A 17034-nucleotide genomic window follows, 5' to 3' on the forward strand; every position below is an offset into this window, starting at 1 on the left:
TTGTTTCCTTATTGGTTCCTTTTGGAATGCCTTAACACTAATCATTTGAGCAGGCGCTGCTGCAGTGGAGGGTTGCTGACCTTTTCTCTCATCTGTGCGAGGATCTCTGCCTGCCCAATCTTTGTCCCTTCCAGCTGTCTCATTTCATATTTCCTTTCCTCTCGGCTTGCTTCTGTATCTTTTACCAAAACATAACGTGGAATGTTTTATGAAAATTATTTCAGATATGTGCATTCTCTGGTTTGGTGGAAGCTACTGATTTTTTGCCCTCTACCAAGGCTAGGGTGGCAGGAAGTGACCATCAGCCGGTGAAGGCACCTCTCTGATCTCAGGCACTGTGTTAGGAAAGAGAGAACCTGTTTTGTCCATGAGGTCACTGTGGTGGGAGTGGTGAGAGTCTTTAGTAATGTCACAAGGCTGGAGGCCAAACTTTGCAGCCTACCTTCTGTACTGCAGCCAGAGAAATACATGGACATCTCCTTTCTGGGCTGAGGAGCTGCAGGCATCATGTAATCGTCAAGCTCTAATGTTTTCTTAAGCTGTGTGGGTTACTCTGTGGGCATATACTGTCAACTTCATTCTGTGAACTGCTTCTCAGACATAACAATTTATCATGAACATAGTTTAATATAAGTAAATGTACATTTGCATTATTAGTTAATGTCTACAAATGTCATTATTATAAACATGGAATATTTAGGTAGCTGTTCTCATTAATTTTATGTAACAATAAATAAGTTATGATTAATTCATCTGCAGTATTTTTTTCTTCTAATATCCTTGTCTTGTTTTGTTATTATGGTAATGCAAGTAGTGCAGAATGACTCTGAAAGTGTTACATCTTCTTCCTTTTCTGGAAGACTTTTCAAAGAACTGGTCTGATCTCTAGAAGAAACGTTTGGGAGAAGTCATAGATTTTCCTTTCTTCCAAACTTTGGGTGCTGTGACACATTGTCCTATGTCATACAATTTTTTTTTTTTGTCTTTTATAACGCCTTGCTGGATTTTATTAGGTAAAATTGTGTGTAGAATAATTACGTTTAGATTTGTCCATGGGCTGGGACAGAAATTGATTTCTCAATATCCAACTCTGTGTGCTGGTTCCTCAGCCTTAAGAGAGTTGGTTGGAGGATTCCTCTGTTTTATTTTCTGGCACAAATGTTATGACTTGCACTTTATATGTACCCTGAAGCTTCCTAAAATTTACAGAGAGATGACTTAAGCAACCTATATCGGGGGCTTTGTGTGCTATGTTTAAAATTAAGTTACAAATCTAACTTTGTTGATGTTTATGATCTCTTCAGGTTTTCTACCCGTTTGTTTGTGATGATGAGCTTATCATCTCAGAGGTTAAAATTAAAGGAAGAGATAATTAAAGACATCGAATTTAAAGCTGACTCAAGTGTTATACGTCAACAGCAAATATCAAAAAAAAATCCTTTCATAAGGATAAAAGTAAGATATAAGGTAAATCTTAAAAGTAAAAAAAATAGCGAACTCACTTTTCCCAGTTTATGACAGCTCAAATACTTGAAATTAAGAAGAGATCTCTAAAATAAAAAAAAAAACAAAATAAACACAACATAAAAAATAAAAAAATAAAATAAATAAAAAATAAAAATAAAAACAAAACAAGAAGAGATCTCTAAAGAACACCGTCAGTGTGGAGGAGCTATTTGATATATATACAGTTTTCTTTCAAAAGTTAATGGAGAGGGAAAAACTGACCATTCGTTTTGAAAACAGAAAAATACTCAAATTCTAAAGTAAAAAAAAAGAAACCATAAAATTATTAGAGCAGAATGTAATGACATTTTTAAAAATTAGAAATATTAAGCCACTACTTGGGAACTGTTTTTAAAATATCTCACAATATTTGGATAAACAGTTCACCCAAAATAAAATTGCATGTTATCTAGAAAATGCCAACATTGGAAACATGTAAGAAACACAGGAAAGGGCTTCACTCGTGGCGCAGTGCTTAAGAACCCGCCTGCCAATGCTGGGGACACAGCTTCGAGCCCTGGTCGGGGAAGATCCCACATGCCGCGGAGCAACTAAGCCCATGCACCACAACTACTGAGCCTGTGCTCCAGAAGCCATGAGCCACAACTCCTGAAGCCCATGTGCCTAGAGCCCGTGCTCTGCAACAAAAGAAGCCACCGCAATGAGAAGCCCGCACACTGCAACGAGGAGTAGCCCCCGCTCACCGCAACTAGAGAAAGCCTGCACACAGCAACAAAGATCCAACGCAGCCAAAAATAAATAAATAAAATAAATTAAATAAAAAAAAAGAAACACAGGAAAACAGCCAAAGCACTGTTTACACGAAAATATTGAGTTTATTATATTTATTAACAAATAAGTGTTGATTTTAAATGTGCTTATATTAACCTTGAAATTCACACAGTTAGAAAAACACCAATACAATTCCAAGGAAAGAAGACAAAGATTAAAGAAAAAAAGCAAACATTAATTCTTTAGGAAATACAGAAATGTAAGAGCTATTTTAAATATCAAATAAATATTTATTAAATGGAATTAAGGAAATATAAAAGTCACATATAAAATGATAAATTACAGAAGAAAAAATATGAAAAGATTTTGCTGAAATCCATGAATATAAACTATAATAATGGATGAAGAGTATATTTTTAAGGAAAATATAATTTAACAAAATTGGCTTCATAAGAGCTGACTAATTAGAATAGAAAATAAGAGTGAAAATCCCTTGAAATGCCTCAGGTGAATATGGTGTCAGAAAGTAATTCTCCAAAATTTTTAGGAATGGTTAAGTCAGGTACTATTTAAAGTAATCCAAGTATGGTGAAGGGGGAATGCTTGCATCTTGGCTTTCAGTCCTAAGAAAAAGACTATGACATTTGAGACTCAAATAAATCTTTGAAAAATGGTTTATGAGATGGTTGTGCACTCCTTATTCACATACCTAGAGGAGAATTATCTTGCTATCTTTTTAAAAAAAGTTTTTGTCCATGCAGCTCAGCATGTTCCTTAACCAGGGATCGGACCAGCACCCCCTGCACTGGAAGCACAGAGTCTTAACCACTGGACCACCAGGGAGGTCGCTTATCTTGCTATCTTGGTGCACCTCACCTTTAAAGAGCTCATGAAAATCTGTCCCGTTGACAGCTCTATCATCCAGCTAAATATGACCTCACCCCACTCACAGTGCCCTATAACCCTCTCTAGGTGGATCAGCCACAATTTGCCTCCTTAGAATAAGAGAGCCTTGCCAGTGTCTTCCAGAGCCCTCAGAACAGTATTCACACCATCTCCATATGACAAGACAGGAGAATCCCTGAATGGGAAACCTGAGTTTAAAACCTTTCTTTTCCCATAACTTGGCTTAGGATTCACCCCTGAATTACTAAACCATTCTGCCTAATACTCTCCCCTCTGTTTAGGCGGTTCTTCAAGAACTACCAATATGTTCTGGCCTTTCTCTCTCTGGCCACTGAGGAGATCAACAAGAACCCCCACCTACTCCCCAACCTGTCCTTTGGTTATGATCTCTACAGTGCCTTTGAAAGTGACCATAGGACTTTGGGAAGTGACCTGTTTTGGCTCTCTGGGGGGAATCAGAGGTCCCAGCCAATTTATGGCTGACTAATATTCCATTGTATATATGTGCCACATCTCCTTTATCCATTCATCTGTCCATGGGCACTTAGGTTGCTTCCATGTCTGGCTATTGTAAATAGAGCTGCAATGAACATTGTGGTACATGACTCTTTTTGAATTATGGTTTTCTCAGGGTATATGCCCAGTAGTGGGATTGCTGGGTCGTATGGTAGTTCTATTTTTAGTTTTTAAAGGAACCTCCATACTGTTCTCCATAGTATCAATTTACATTCCCACCAACAGTGCAGGAGGGTTCCCTTTTCTCCACACCCTCTCCAGCATTTGTTTGGAGCTTTCTTTTTAAAATTAAAATGCGAAATTTGAATAAAATGGAGGACAAAGACCACCATCCATGGCGAATGTCTCAGCTCATTTGGATATTCTATCCCTTTTGTCTCCCTGGAGAAATGTGTCTCAAATTTAGAGTGCATCACAATCATCTAGAGGGTTTTAAAATCTCAGATTTCTAGACGTCAATCCAAGTCGATCTAGGGTGGGAATGGAGAATTTTCATTTCTAAGAGGTTCCCAGGTGATGTTGATGCAGTTGGTACAGGCATCACACATTGAGAAAGGGATTCTGGGACATTACAAAGCTGACGTGAGACAAAGACAGAAAGCAGAAGGTCATTGTCCAGCACCAAATCCAGACCAATTTACAGAATAAATTATTCAAACACTAAAACTTTACTTCCTGATATATTTAAAATCCATCCACTAACTATACTTATGTAAGATGTCATCTTTTGAGTGACCTCCTCTAGTAAATTAGCAATGACAGGTTAAGATTCCTAATCCTTTCTCCACTAATTCAGTTATGAGAGTCTAGTCACAATGATCCATTTAAAACATAAATCTGATCTGTTCACCATAATGTTTCATATATATCTGAATATTTTTGTAAGCATTGGCTCATAGGCTTATTAGATGGAGAAGTCCCAGAAACTACCATCTCCAAACTGGAGAACCAGAAAAGCCAGTAGTATATTTGATTCCAAGTCTGAATGCCTGAGAACCAGGGGTTCTGAAGTCCAAAGGGAGGAAAAGATGGATGTCCCAGCTCAGGAAGAGAGAATGCATTCATCCTTCCTTCACCTTTTGTTTCATTTGGGCCCTGAGCAAATCGCATAACACCCAACCACATTGGTGAAAGTGAATCTCCTTACTCAGTCTGTGGAATCAAATGCTAATCTTTTCTAGAAACACCCTTAATTACACAACCAGAAACAATGCTTAACCAGCAATCTGGATATCCCACAGCTCAATCAAGTTGACACAAAAAATTAGCTGTCATCCATGCCTTTATCTAGCTAACACTAATAGAAAGAGAACAATGTGACCTATGGAATTTTAAAATTTGGAGAACACACATTAAGGAAAGTAAACCTACACAGGGGACCCTTGTTTCTATAACATCTATATTTAACCAAAGAAATCGAGTTATTGTCATTTCAAAATGTAGTCCAGAACAGAACAAGATATGTTACTGTTACCGAACATAAGTTCATGTGCCTGAAGCACAGTCAGGTCAAACAAACTGAAACGCCAGAGTTTGGAACAGAGGAAGTCTTACTGCAGGACCAAGCAAGGAAGAATGCGTAGCTCATGTTCAAAAACCCTGAATTCCCACATGGTTTTCAGGGAGAAGTTTTTATAGGTAAAATTTGAATTTTATTTTATTTATTTTTTTATACAGCAGGTTCTTATTAGTTATCCATTTTATACATATTAGTGTATATATGTCAATTCCAATCTAGGGCTGCAGGGTTTGTGACTTTTTCTGGTTGGTTGGTGGTTAACAGTGCGCTGTTATGGGAATCTTGTGCTCAGGCTGAAGTTACCATCCTCCACCTGGGTGGGGTCTTTAGTTCCTGCAGAAGAACTCAACAATATTGTTATGTATATTCCTTCAGGAGGCACCCTGCCCCAAGGCTGCACTATTGTTTCTTGAATGCTCTTCCTTTCATTCCCTCCCTTCCCTCATAAGCTACTTTTTGAATGTGCCCTTTGGAACTCAGGGAAGTTCAAGGAGACTGAATGAAACCTATTTCCTATAAACAAGAAACAGGGGACACAGAAAGGATTTGTACCAGGGAGGGCCTCATAAGGCCCAGCTTCGTTTCATTATATCCTTTTCTTCTTTCTGAGCCTTGAAATATGATGCCTTATGATTTATAGCACATGTCAATACAAAAGTTAAATTTGATTCATTATACTTGATCTGTATCAAGATTTCACAAGATTTATACTTGTAAGAGAGTATTCACACAGAGTATTTATCCTTTCTTACACAGTGCCTATTCTAGTTTGCCCCATTTTTCTAGTGTTTTTTCAGTATATTGTTTCATTTGACAGTATTTGTATTGAATATTTACATAATTTAGCTTGATGTACTTTACCAAGGTATGCAATGCGAATCTCTTCTCCCACACAAGTTTTCCATTCCCTCTGTCCTTCTGACGAATTTTGATGAATACTGAATCCTAAAATATCTTAATCTGATCCAAGTTATAATTTCCCCTCTCTGTTTGAGTGTTATTGTATCAAAAGGAAAGAATTTTCTCCTCATTGTGAAACTGCTCCTTTTTAACAAAATTAAAGTTTTGTATTGTGTTTGTCTTAGAACTGAAACTAAGAATTTAGGTAATTAAGAAGATAGTGATTCTAAACAGTTTAGCTGGATTACTCAACAGCAAGACAGAGCAAATAGCCTAACAGAAGCTGAGAGTGAAGAATAATAAACAACTCAACACAGAGTTAAAATGGAAGAGAGATATCATTAAAAGGGGAGAAGAGTAAATGTGGGGAGGAATTGATATTGAAATGGAACAGGACCTTATGGTCCTTCCCCCCACCACCATGTCGTCAGCCTGACTTTTGTCTGTGGAAAAAGTTTAGCCAAAGAATAAGTTTAATCAGAGAAGTGAGAAAATGCTGCAGAAACAAAGGAAAGCAGTCCAACAAGACTAAATAAAAATAGTTTAGTCATTAAGCATAGTAAAGGACCTTTAATTCCTTCTCAAGGGCTATAGATAATATTCTGAGCCATATCCTGTGAGCTAGATACTGAAACCCCTACCAGGTGGAAGAAGTTAACTACATGATGACCAGACTGTAGCCATGACATAAGCTGCCACAATTCTGAGAACTGGCCTCAAGGAAATGGGAACAAACCAACTCTGGAAATAAAGACGAACTGTACTTCAAACAATTAAGATGACCACTGCATGACCAATTTCAAGACAACTGTCAGAGCTGACTGCTTTTCTGCATGTAGCCCCCTCTCTCTGTCTATAAAATCTCTTGTTCCCTGATTGTCGGGGGCAGGGGGTCAGCCTTTGGACAGGAGTCTGCCCTCCCCCCCCCCCCCAGTTGCTGACATCCAAAATAAAGCAAACTTTCCTTTCCACCAACCTTGACTCTTTAATGGCTTTTGAGTGGCAAGCATCTGGACCCCACTTTCGGTTACAATATCACAAGTGAAAATACACAAGCATTTTTCAAATTGATGAAAGTCATCCACCCACAGTTGGAGTAACTCAACATTCCCTAAGAAAAGCATATACAGAGGAAACAGAACTATTCTATGATCTACAAGCCAAAGGTAACCTAATAGATTTGTAGAGAATACAGAAGACAAACGAGCAAGAAAAAGGTTAATTGGTGACATTGATATTGAAACCAAATAAGATAGATACCAACAGAGCACCAATTTTTTGTGATTTTTTTTTTTATTGGAGTACAGTTGCTTTACACTGTTGTGTCAGTTTCTGCTGTACAACAGTGTGAATCAGCCCATAGGTATATATATATATATCCCCTCTTTTTTGGATTTCCTTCCCATTTATGTCACCACAGAGCACTGAGTAGAGTTCCCTGTGCTATACGGTAGGTTCTCATTAGTTATCTATTTTATACATAGTAGTGTATATATGTCAATTCCAATCTCCCAATTCATCCCACCCTTACCCTTTCCCCCTTGGTATCTATACCATTTTTAAAGTGCAAAAAGTATCATATCAAACCAGAATTCTATGTCGAGCATCATATTGTCCCAAGTAAAGATGTCTGTAAATCTTAAAGTGAAACATTTCATTGTTAGCAGTCTTGAATTAAACAAAATACTAGTGAGTTGTTAAGTCAAAAGGAAAAAAATCCCAGATTGAAAACCAGGAATGAGGGAAGGAATGAAGAGGAAAGGAAGGGATAATTTCAAAATAAATATAAATAAATTTTGTTTTATAAGGAACTAGATACATCTCATGGAGATTAAAATATATGTAGAATTAAAATGCATGACAGCAGTGTTAGAAAAGTCAGGAAGGTGTAATGGAACTGAAAGTGTTCTAAGGTTTTAGTCATTGGGAAAGGTGGTAAAAGTAATTATCTGTATTAGAATAATAAGTGAAGGATTCATAATTTAGTCACCAATGTAACTACACCCAGATCTGTACATGATTTGGATTAACAAGTTGACAGAGGGAACAATGGAATAATAAAAGTGAAGTAAAAAGAGTAAAGAGAATATTTAGGTCAAAGAATGAGGAAAAAGTAAGAGGGTTGTAATCATCTCAAATTCCCAGTAATTAGATAAAATGTAAATGCACAAAACACTAATTTTGTTGTAATGGCTGTATGATATAGACAGTATAGACTTGTCAATAAGTATTTTTGACTTTTTTATTGATAAACATTTCAACAGTCTCTACTTTTTTGTATTAAAACATGTTACCTGGAAAATTTTATATATAGAAACTTCCATTCCTATTTTTGTAGAATGTATTCCAGAGTGAGAAAAAAAGGAAATACTAAAATATTGACTAAAATGTTGACATAAACTCTAAGTAACACCCACATACACATATGTATTACATTTTTTTCATCTAGGACAGTATGCAAATGTGAGTAGCCCCATATTTTTATCTTTGTGTGAAAGGATTTAAGAATCTCTCCAATCCCATTAATCTGAGACAGGGTGCCTCCTCTGGATTATCCAGTGATTGGATTATTCACTCTCTTAGTCTATAAAAGAAGAATCAGAGGCAGAAGTCACTCCTTTTTCCAGCAAGCTACAGGCTGTCTGCATCTCAGGAGTGGGTCCCAGGACAGCTCTTGAACTGGGGGAACCTGCATCAGCCTTTTTCACAAATCAGACTCTGGTGAGTGTGGCATCTTTATTGATGGCAAGAGTGTCCATTTGTATCCTTATTTCTTCAGTAAAATCTCTTTAAGTTAGCAGACTTTACTCTTAAAACAAGAAGTTATCTTACTGAAGTTATTTCTTTGGTGTTGGTATTAAGAAATATTCAAGGTTTTGTATATCTTCATACATGAAGCTTTCTTGGGATAATAACCCAGATTTAAAAAAAAAAATTTTTTTTTTATTTTTGGCTGCGTTGGGTCTTCCTTGCTGCGTGCGTGCTTTCTCCAGTTGCGGTGAGCGGGGGCTACTCTTGGTTGCGGTGCGTGGGCTTCTCATTGCGGTGGCTTCTCTTGTTGCGGAGCACGGGCTCTAGGCGCGCGGGGTTCAGTAGTTGGGGCACGAGGACTCAGTAGTTGTGGCTTTTGGGCTCTAGAGCGCAGGCTCAGTAGTTGTGGCACACAGGCTTCATTGCTCCGTGGCGTGTGGGAACTTCCTGGACCAAGGCTCGAACCCGTGTCCCCTGCATTGGCAGGCGGATTCTTAACCACTGCGCCACCAGGGAAGCCCTGGATTTTTGTTTTTAAACCAACATCACTGGGAAGGCAAGTAGTGTTTTTAGCCCTGTGCTGTTGAAATTGCTCTCCTCTCTGGAAAATTCTTTACCCAGAATATGCTTGGTTTTTTGTTTTTTGTTTTTTCTTTATTTTTTGCCCATGCCATGCCATGTGGCTTGTGGGATCTCAGTTCCCGGACCAGGGATTGAACCTGGGCCAGGGCAGTGAAAGCGCTGAGTCCTAACCATTGGACAGCCAGGCAACCCTTTTTCTTTTCTTTTTTAAAATTAAGTTCTCTGCTCTAATGTCATCAGTCAGGCTTCCCCAAGCTCATCATCATCAGAAATTGTAGTTAATTCTCCCTCCCTCTCTCCTTCTTACTGCTCTTCCTCCAAGTCTCCTTCTATTTCTGTGTTAGCCTTACTGTTATCAGAGCACTTATTCATACCTAACAGCACTTATTCATACCAACACTAGAGTAGACACTCTTCAGTCATTTAACCCTTTTATCTCATCAGCATTAAAATAAACTGGGGCAGTGACTTTGTTAAGTGCAATTCTGAATCCTGGGTTTTAGTTCACAACTTGGCATATATTAGGTGCTCTGTAAATAAGAGGATCAAGTAATTTTCCCTCCAGACTCAAACATCTTGAGTGTTTTAAGGGGTAGTGTTAATAATTATGACAGGACAGCAGGAATGAAATTCGATTTATTATTTCTCCCTTTAAAAATATGAGGACAGGGCTTCCCTGGTGGCGCAGTGGTTGAGAATCTGCCTCCCAATGCAGGGGACACGGGTTCGAGTCCTGGTCTGGGAAGATCCCACATGCCGTGGAGCAACTAAGCCCGTGAGCCACAACTACTGAGCCTGCGCGTCTGGAGCCTGTGCTCCGCAACAAGAGAGGCCGCGATAGTGAGAGGTCCGCCCACCGAGATGAAGAGTGGCCCCCGCTTGCCGCAACTAGAGAAAGCCCTCGCACAGAAACGAAGACCCAACACAGCCTAAAATACATAAATAAATTAATAAATTAATTAATTAAAAAAAATGAGGACAGCAATGAAAGATATAAAAGAAAGGGTGGGGACTTCCCTGGTAGTGCAGTAGTTAAGAATCTCCCTGCCAACGCAGCGGACCCGGGTTTGATCCCTGGTCCGGGAAGATCCCACATGCCGCGGAGCAACTAAGCCCATTGCACTGCAACGAAGAGTAGCTCCGGTTCTCAACTAGAGAAAGCCCACTTGCAGCATCGAAGACCCAACGCAGCCAGAAATTAATTAATTAAAAAAATATATAAAAGAAAGTGTGCACTGATTAGCTTTACATTTTAAACAGATTTCTGTGACTAGAGTCTTAAAATGGATTACAAAGAGAAAAAGGATTTGAAATCTTAATGAGAATTGATTGCAGTATATCACAAAAGAGACTATCAGTGCATAATTGTAGTTGAGTGAATTTATTTCAAAAATGTAGAAAAAAAGGTTTGTTTTGGGGTATGGATAAATTCTTTGAAAAATACATCCGAGCATTTCCTAGGGACAAAGCAATAAGTGAATAATATGTCAGTGTTAAACATTAAGGTCCAGATCAGTCTTCTCTTCATTGGATATCAATTTAGTGAGAAAAACAATATAAAATGAAAGAGAGCAATACACATACAATTTAAAATTGGAAAAAAAAATAGAAAATGTAATATTGATTTTGATTAGTGGATCAGGAAAGGTCACTTGTGCAAATGGTGTTTTGCAGGAAAATTGAAAGGTGTTCCAAGAATTATTCAAGGGAGTCGCCGGGTCCTGCGTGGAGGTGCTCCTAGAAAGTGTTGTTGGAGCATTGGAGGTTCGTTCTCACCTCAGATCCGGGGCAGGTCAGGTTCCAGGTCCATGATCTTCCCCTGAGATCTCCCTTATCTCCCTCAGCTTCAAGAAAATGGCTGAAGCAATGGAGTCCGAGATGGAGGAAACTTTCAAAACTGTTACTTTCTGGAGGAAGAAGAAGGAACAAGAAGAATTCCGTAAACTCTTTATTGGTGGCTTGAGCTCTGAAACCACAGAAGAAAGTCTGAGGAACTACTACCAGCAATGGGGAAAACTTACAGGCTGTGTGGTCATAAGGGATCCTGCCAGCAAAAGATCAAGAGGATTCGGTTTTGTCACGTTTTCATCCATGGCTGAGGTGGATGTTGCCATGGCTGCCAGACCTCATTCCATTGATGGGAAAACGGTTGCGCCCAAACGTGCTGTCCCAAGAGAGGATTCTGGACAGCGGGGCGCTTTCTTGACTGTGAAGAAGCTGTTTGTTGGTGGAATTGAAGAAGATACTGAGGAGCATCATCTTAGAGATTACTTTGAGAAATATGGAAAAATCGATGCCATTGAGATAATTACCGATAGGGAGTCTGGAAAGAAAAGAGGCTTTGGATTTGTTACTTTTGATGACCATGACCCGGTGGATAAGCTTGTGCTGCAGAAAGACCATAGCATCAATGGTCATCATGCAGAAGTAAGAAAGGCCTTGTGTCGACCTAAAATGCAGGGAGTCCAAAGTTCTAGAGGTGGAAGAGGAGGCAACGTCGGTTTTGGAGACCCTCCTGGTGGTTGTGGAAATGTTGGAGCAGGACCAAGACGAGGAAGGAAATTTGGAGGACGATCTGATGGATTCAGGAGTGGTCGGTGGACTTGGTCATGGCTCTAATAGGTGTGGAGGTGGCCCTGGTTATGGAGGAGGAGGAAGATATGGTGGTGGAGGACCTGGATCTGGCAACCGGGGTGCAGGATCCGGGGGTGGGTATGGCATCTATGGAGGAGGAAAGTGTGCAAGTGGAAACGACAATGATTTTCAGAAATCATAACCAGCAACCTTCTAACTGAGCTTAGTGAAGAGTGGAAACTTTGGCTGCAGGAACAAGGATTACACCGTGGAGGAAAGTATGGTCCAGGAGGCAGTGGAGGAAGTGGGCGTTATGGAGGGACCATCCGATACTGAGCTTCTATTTGCTGTGGGTAAGTGGGAAAGCCCAGAGGCAGCAGAACATCTTCAGGTCGTGGAAACTCTTACCTCAGTCATGCAGAAATATGCAGTGATATGGCAGAAGACATCAGAGCAGATGCGGAGAGCCATCTGTGAACGGATTGGATTATTTAAGAACATTACCTTACTATGGAGGAAAGATTTGAGACAGTTTCTTAGCTTTCTAATTGTTTCTTTCTACTGGTCTTTGTAAGAGTGTAGAAGCATACCTTCTTTGATCATGTTGAAATTTGTAAGTGTTGGGTGACATATGAAACCATTTTCAAGAATTTTCTCACAAAGTTTTGAAAAGCTGTTATCCAGCACCATGGTGTAATGAGACATAATGTTACATGTATTCCTTTAAAAAACTGAAGTGTCTGTGTAGACTTAAGAAGCTATTGTATATTTATGATCTAATAAAGACTTCTAAAGGAAAAACAACTGTTGGTTGTCCTCTTTCATTGATCATTTTTTGCATTTTTATTTTTTCTTTTAAATAAATATTTCTTAGTTTTATGAGATCACTGACATACAGCTCCATATAAGTTTAAATGTGCAGCTTAATGATATGACTTTCATATATTGTGAACTGATTACCACAAAACTTTAACATTCATCTCATACTTAAGACATTTTTTCTTATGATGAGAATTCTTAATTTTCACTATCATACAGCAGTGTTAAGTATGGCCCTCATGTACATTACATCTTTTGTATTTCTCTTATAACTGAAAGTTTGTACCTTTTGACAACCTTCATCCTCTTTCTCCTCACGCCAATTCTCCACCTCTGGTAATCACAAATACATTTGTCTTGTTACCAATGTGTCCTAAAGCAGCAGTTCGCCTGAGTCCACCACGCTGTAGCCCTGGGAATGGCTGTGTTCTTTTCTACTGCCTTGAGCTGTGCTTAATGAGGGGAGGGCCTGAAATTTTCCTGGTGGGAGTTTGAAAGATAAACCTTGAGAAGGGGGGTTTTTGAGAGGTCCAGAAGTAGATGTCACCAAACTGATGATGCATGGACATGCATGGGCACCGGCTTACCAATTAAAATCCTGAAATGTTTCCAATCAGAGCAGTAAACAGTCACTGAGCTGGGGTCACTGCAAGTACCTATGCCATGACCAGGAGCTAAAGGGTTTTTATCTGGCATTTTGAACTTCATCCCCTGGAAAGATGGAAAACTTGACACTTCTGAGTTAAAAGCCTCCTTTTTAAATTTTTATTTATTTATTTATTTTTAACATTTATTTATTTTTATTTATTTTAATTTTAATTTTATTTATTTATTTTTAATTATTTATTTATTTTTATATTTTTAATTAATTAATTAATTAATTAATTTAATTAATTATTTTATTTATGGCTGTCCAGACGCGCAGGCTCAGTAGTCGTGGCTCACAGGCTTCGCTGCTCCGCTGCACGTGGGATCTTCCCAGACCAGGGCTCGAACCCATGTCCTCTGCATTGGCAGGCAGATTCTCAGCCACTGCGCCACCAGGGAAGCCCAAAAGCCTCCTTTCTGATGGGTGCAAGTGTCATGGAGACACACAGCAGGCTGGCCTCTGCCAGGGAGGCCTTTTCAGTACAGCCAGCAGCTGAGGATAAACCCTGGTTCCCAGCAGCCCAGGCCCTACCTGACGTGGCACAGACGGATGTGCCACGTCACACTCTCTTTAGCAAAGAGTGATTTGCTAAAGGGAAGTTGGTAAGGCTGCACTTTCACTCCAAAGAGAAAGAGAATGCCAGGCCCCAGGGCTTATCCAAGGCTAGGAGGAGGGAGTGGTGTAAGAAGAGTTTCTCCTGCAGGACTGAGAGGCTCCTGAGAGCAGAGGCAGCATGGAGCGCTATTGAGTAAGTCTTGTGGGTACAACTATGGCAGAGCAGAGATAACTTATTGCACCTTTGGCCTTCCAGTGGTCAAAGGGCACTCACAGTCAACACGAAGGGGCAGAAATTTGCAACAAGGGTCTACCTTACTAGTCAAATATATGGGTATAATAAATGCATGCTAACTTATTCAAAACAAAATAAAGAAGAAACACTCATTACAATCAAATGCATGTTAATGTTTCGCTGTACTTGCTTTCTCACATAGCTATCATCTACCATCAATCAAACCATCTTATGTGTTGATACATTTCTCTTTCCCTTTTTTTCCAGCTTTACTGAGGTATGATTGAAAAATAAAAATGGTATATATTTAGGTTATACAGTGTGGTGTCTTTTTTTCCCTAAGGATGCACAATGTGATGATATATCAGTTTTTGTTACATGTATGTTGATTCTCTGTTGTAATCACTGTCTTCTTGGTGGGTTGACATTTTTATCATCAGGTAATGTCCCTTTTTGTCCCTAGTAATTTTCTTTGATGTGAAATCTCTGGCATCTGTAGTGGCTGCCCTGATGCCCAGCCCTGGCCGGCCGAGTCCTAGAGCAGAAGAGCAGATGGATGGAGGTGAGGAGGAAGGCCCGGGGCTCACCCCACCGCTCAGTACCCCAGAGGGTGACTCAGGAGGAGACCACAGCCAAGCCCACCTGGTGGCGTCCTCCTCACTCAGAAACATCAGCAGGACGGCCACAATGTGGTTCATGCTCTGCCAGTAGCCCACCTCCTGCAAGAGCCAGACGTGCATGGAGGACCCACCCGGAGGCCTCCTCTGCCCCCTCCCCACACTACCACCTCAGCTCCTGATGGGCTCTCTCCTGGCCAAGCTCACACCGCTCTGGAGGGGCTACCCGAGATGCCCTCTGGGCCGGGAGAACCCCTATAGCAGCTCAGGCGCCAGCACCACGGCAGCCCCGTGCCTGAGGCTCTGGGTGCCATCCTGAGGTCCTCTGTCTCAGACAAGGCATGTAGGGCGATGGGGCCCAGCACGGCGTGGAGGTCCTGCCATGAGGGCAGCCTGGGACCCTGACTGTGGCCCGTGCGGGACTGGGAGGGCACATGGCCAGAGGGCTGGCCCAAGACCCCACTGTGGGCAGCCTGTGGGGTCGTCTCAGCTGATGTTCCTCGAGGGAATGTTCTGGAAAGAGCAGATGGGGTGGAGGCTCCCTCCCTTGGGGCCCCACAGGAGTCTGGGTTACTGGGAACGTTCATCCCCGCTAAGTTTCCGATTAATAATACGGCATCTTCAGGATCAAAACTCAAGTTTCATGACAACAGCAATGCTTGTTAGGCCTCGAGCTAATTGTTACAAAACCTTTCCGCTGCGGCGAGCGCCTGGCAGCCCCGTCAAGTGCGGGTCTCATCAACCCAGGAGTTAGGCGCTGTTTCTGTCCTAGAAAGTGGAGTCTGCACCCCAGCCTTCTGTCTCAGTCTAAGATTGGGGAGCCCCCTACATCATCCCTGTGACCCTGCGCGCCTGCATCCTGACCATCGTGAAGACCCCCTGGAAGGGGCAGGGCCTGGGTGCCGGGATACTCATGGTGTCATACACGGAGTAGGCTGCCAGCGCGTGGAACAGGGCTTGCTGCCTGGGGAAGGGGACACAGGGGTGCTTGTTTCATGCTGATGCTCTTAGTTTCATATTGTCTGACAAACCCTCATGACAAAACAGGTGTGTTTAAGGAATAAGGCAAAACAGCAGTGAACTCTTCAGGACACCTCAGTATGAAACATTTTTCAGGGGTAAAGCGTACATGCAAGGAAACGCATAGATCCCACGTGTACAGTGTGACGAGCTTTGACTTTCTTATTTTTTCAGTTTGCACACAGAACAGCTCAGTCTCTGGGATGCACAGCCCCGTGAGTTTTCACACAAGGGTGGGGCCGCCGCATCCGCGCTCCAGCTTAAGCCCCCAGCCTCTCAGCCCCGGCAGCCACTGCTCCTTATCCTCCTGGGGTTGTGCCTTTTCCAGAACGTCCTGTGAATGGAGTCATACATGGGTCTGGATTCTTTCGCTTAGCAAAACAAGTCTAAGACTCACCCATGCTTTTTTTTTTTTTTTTTTTTTAATAAATAAATATTTACTTATTTATTTATGGCTGTGTTGGGTCTCCGTTTCTGTGCGAGGGCTTTCTTCTAGTTGTGGCAAGGGGGGGCCACTCTTCATCACGGTGCGCAGGCCTCTCACTATCGCGGCCTCTCTTGTTGCGGAGCACAGGCTCCAGACGCGCAGGCTCAGTAATTGTGGCTCACGGGCCCAGTTGCTCCGGGGCATGTGGGATCTTCCCAGACCAGGGCTCGAACCCGTGTCCCCTGCATTGGCAGGCAGATTCTCAACCACTGCGCCACCAGGGAAGCCCCTCACCCATGCTTTGAGTGAATCCATAGCTGGTTCCTTTGTGTCCCTGAATCGTAGTCCGTTTCATGGAATTCCACGGTTTTTCCATTCCCTCTTTGAAGGTCATCTTGGTTGCTTCCAGTTGTTAACGATCATGAGCAAAGCAGAGAAGACTGCATGCAGGTTTTATGTGGATGTATGTTTTCAAGTCCTTTGGGTAAATCCGAAGGAGCATGATTGCTGAGCACGTGGTGAGGGTGTGTGCGGTTTTGTAAGGAACCGGCAAGCTGTCTCCCACGGTGGCTGCGACATATGCATCCCCACCGGTGCTGGACGAGAGTTCCTGTTGCTCCACATCCTCGCCAGCACTTTGGTTCTTATTCTGCGCCAGTCTTTCATTAGATATACGATTGGCAAATCTTTTCTCCCACTCTGTAGCTTTTTCATTCTCTTAACTGT

At 41.4% G+C, this 17034-nt stretch overlaps 1 long non-coding RNA gene and 1 pseudogene across 2 annotated transcripts in view; both read left to right on the forward strand.

Annotated features, from left to right (window-relative positions):
• The window catches only part of LOC309658807, a 122836-nt gene that overhangs the window by 52261 nt on the left and 53541 nt on the right, over positions 1-17034 (forward strand). The gene's annotated exons all lie outside the window — the stretch shown is intronic.
• Positions 9023-12447, forward strand: LOC309658758 (heterogeneous nuclear ribonucleoproteins A2/B1 pseudogene; annotated as a pseudogene). The gene has a single exon. The product of its transcript is annotated as a heterogeneous nuclear ribonucleoproteins A2/B1 pseudogene (transcript).

Source organism: Balaenoptera physalus, assembly GCF_965194825.1.
Source record: "Balaenoptera physalus genome assembly, chromosome: 3".
NCBI lineage: Eukaryota > Metazoa > Chordata > Mammalia > Artiodactyla > Balaenopteridae > Balaenoptera > Balaenoptera physalus.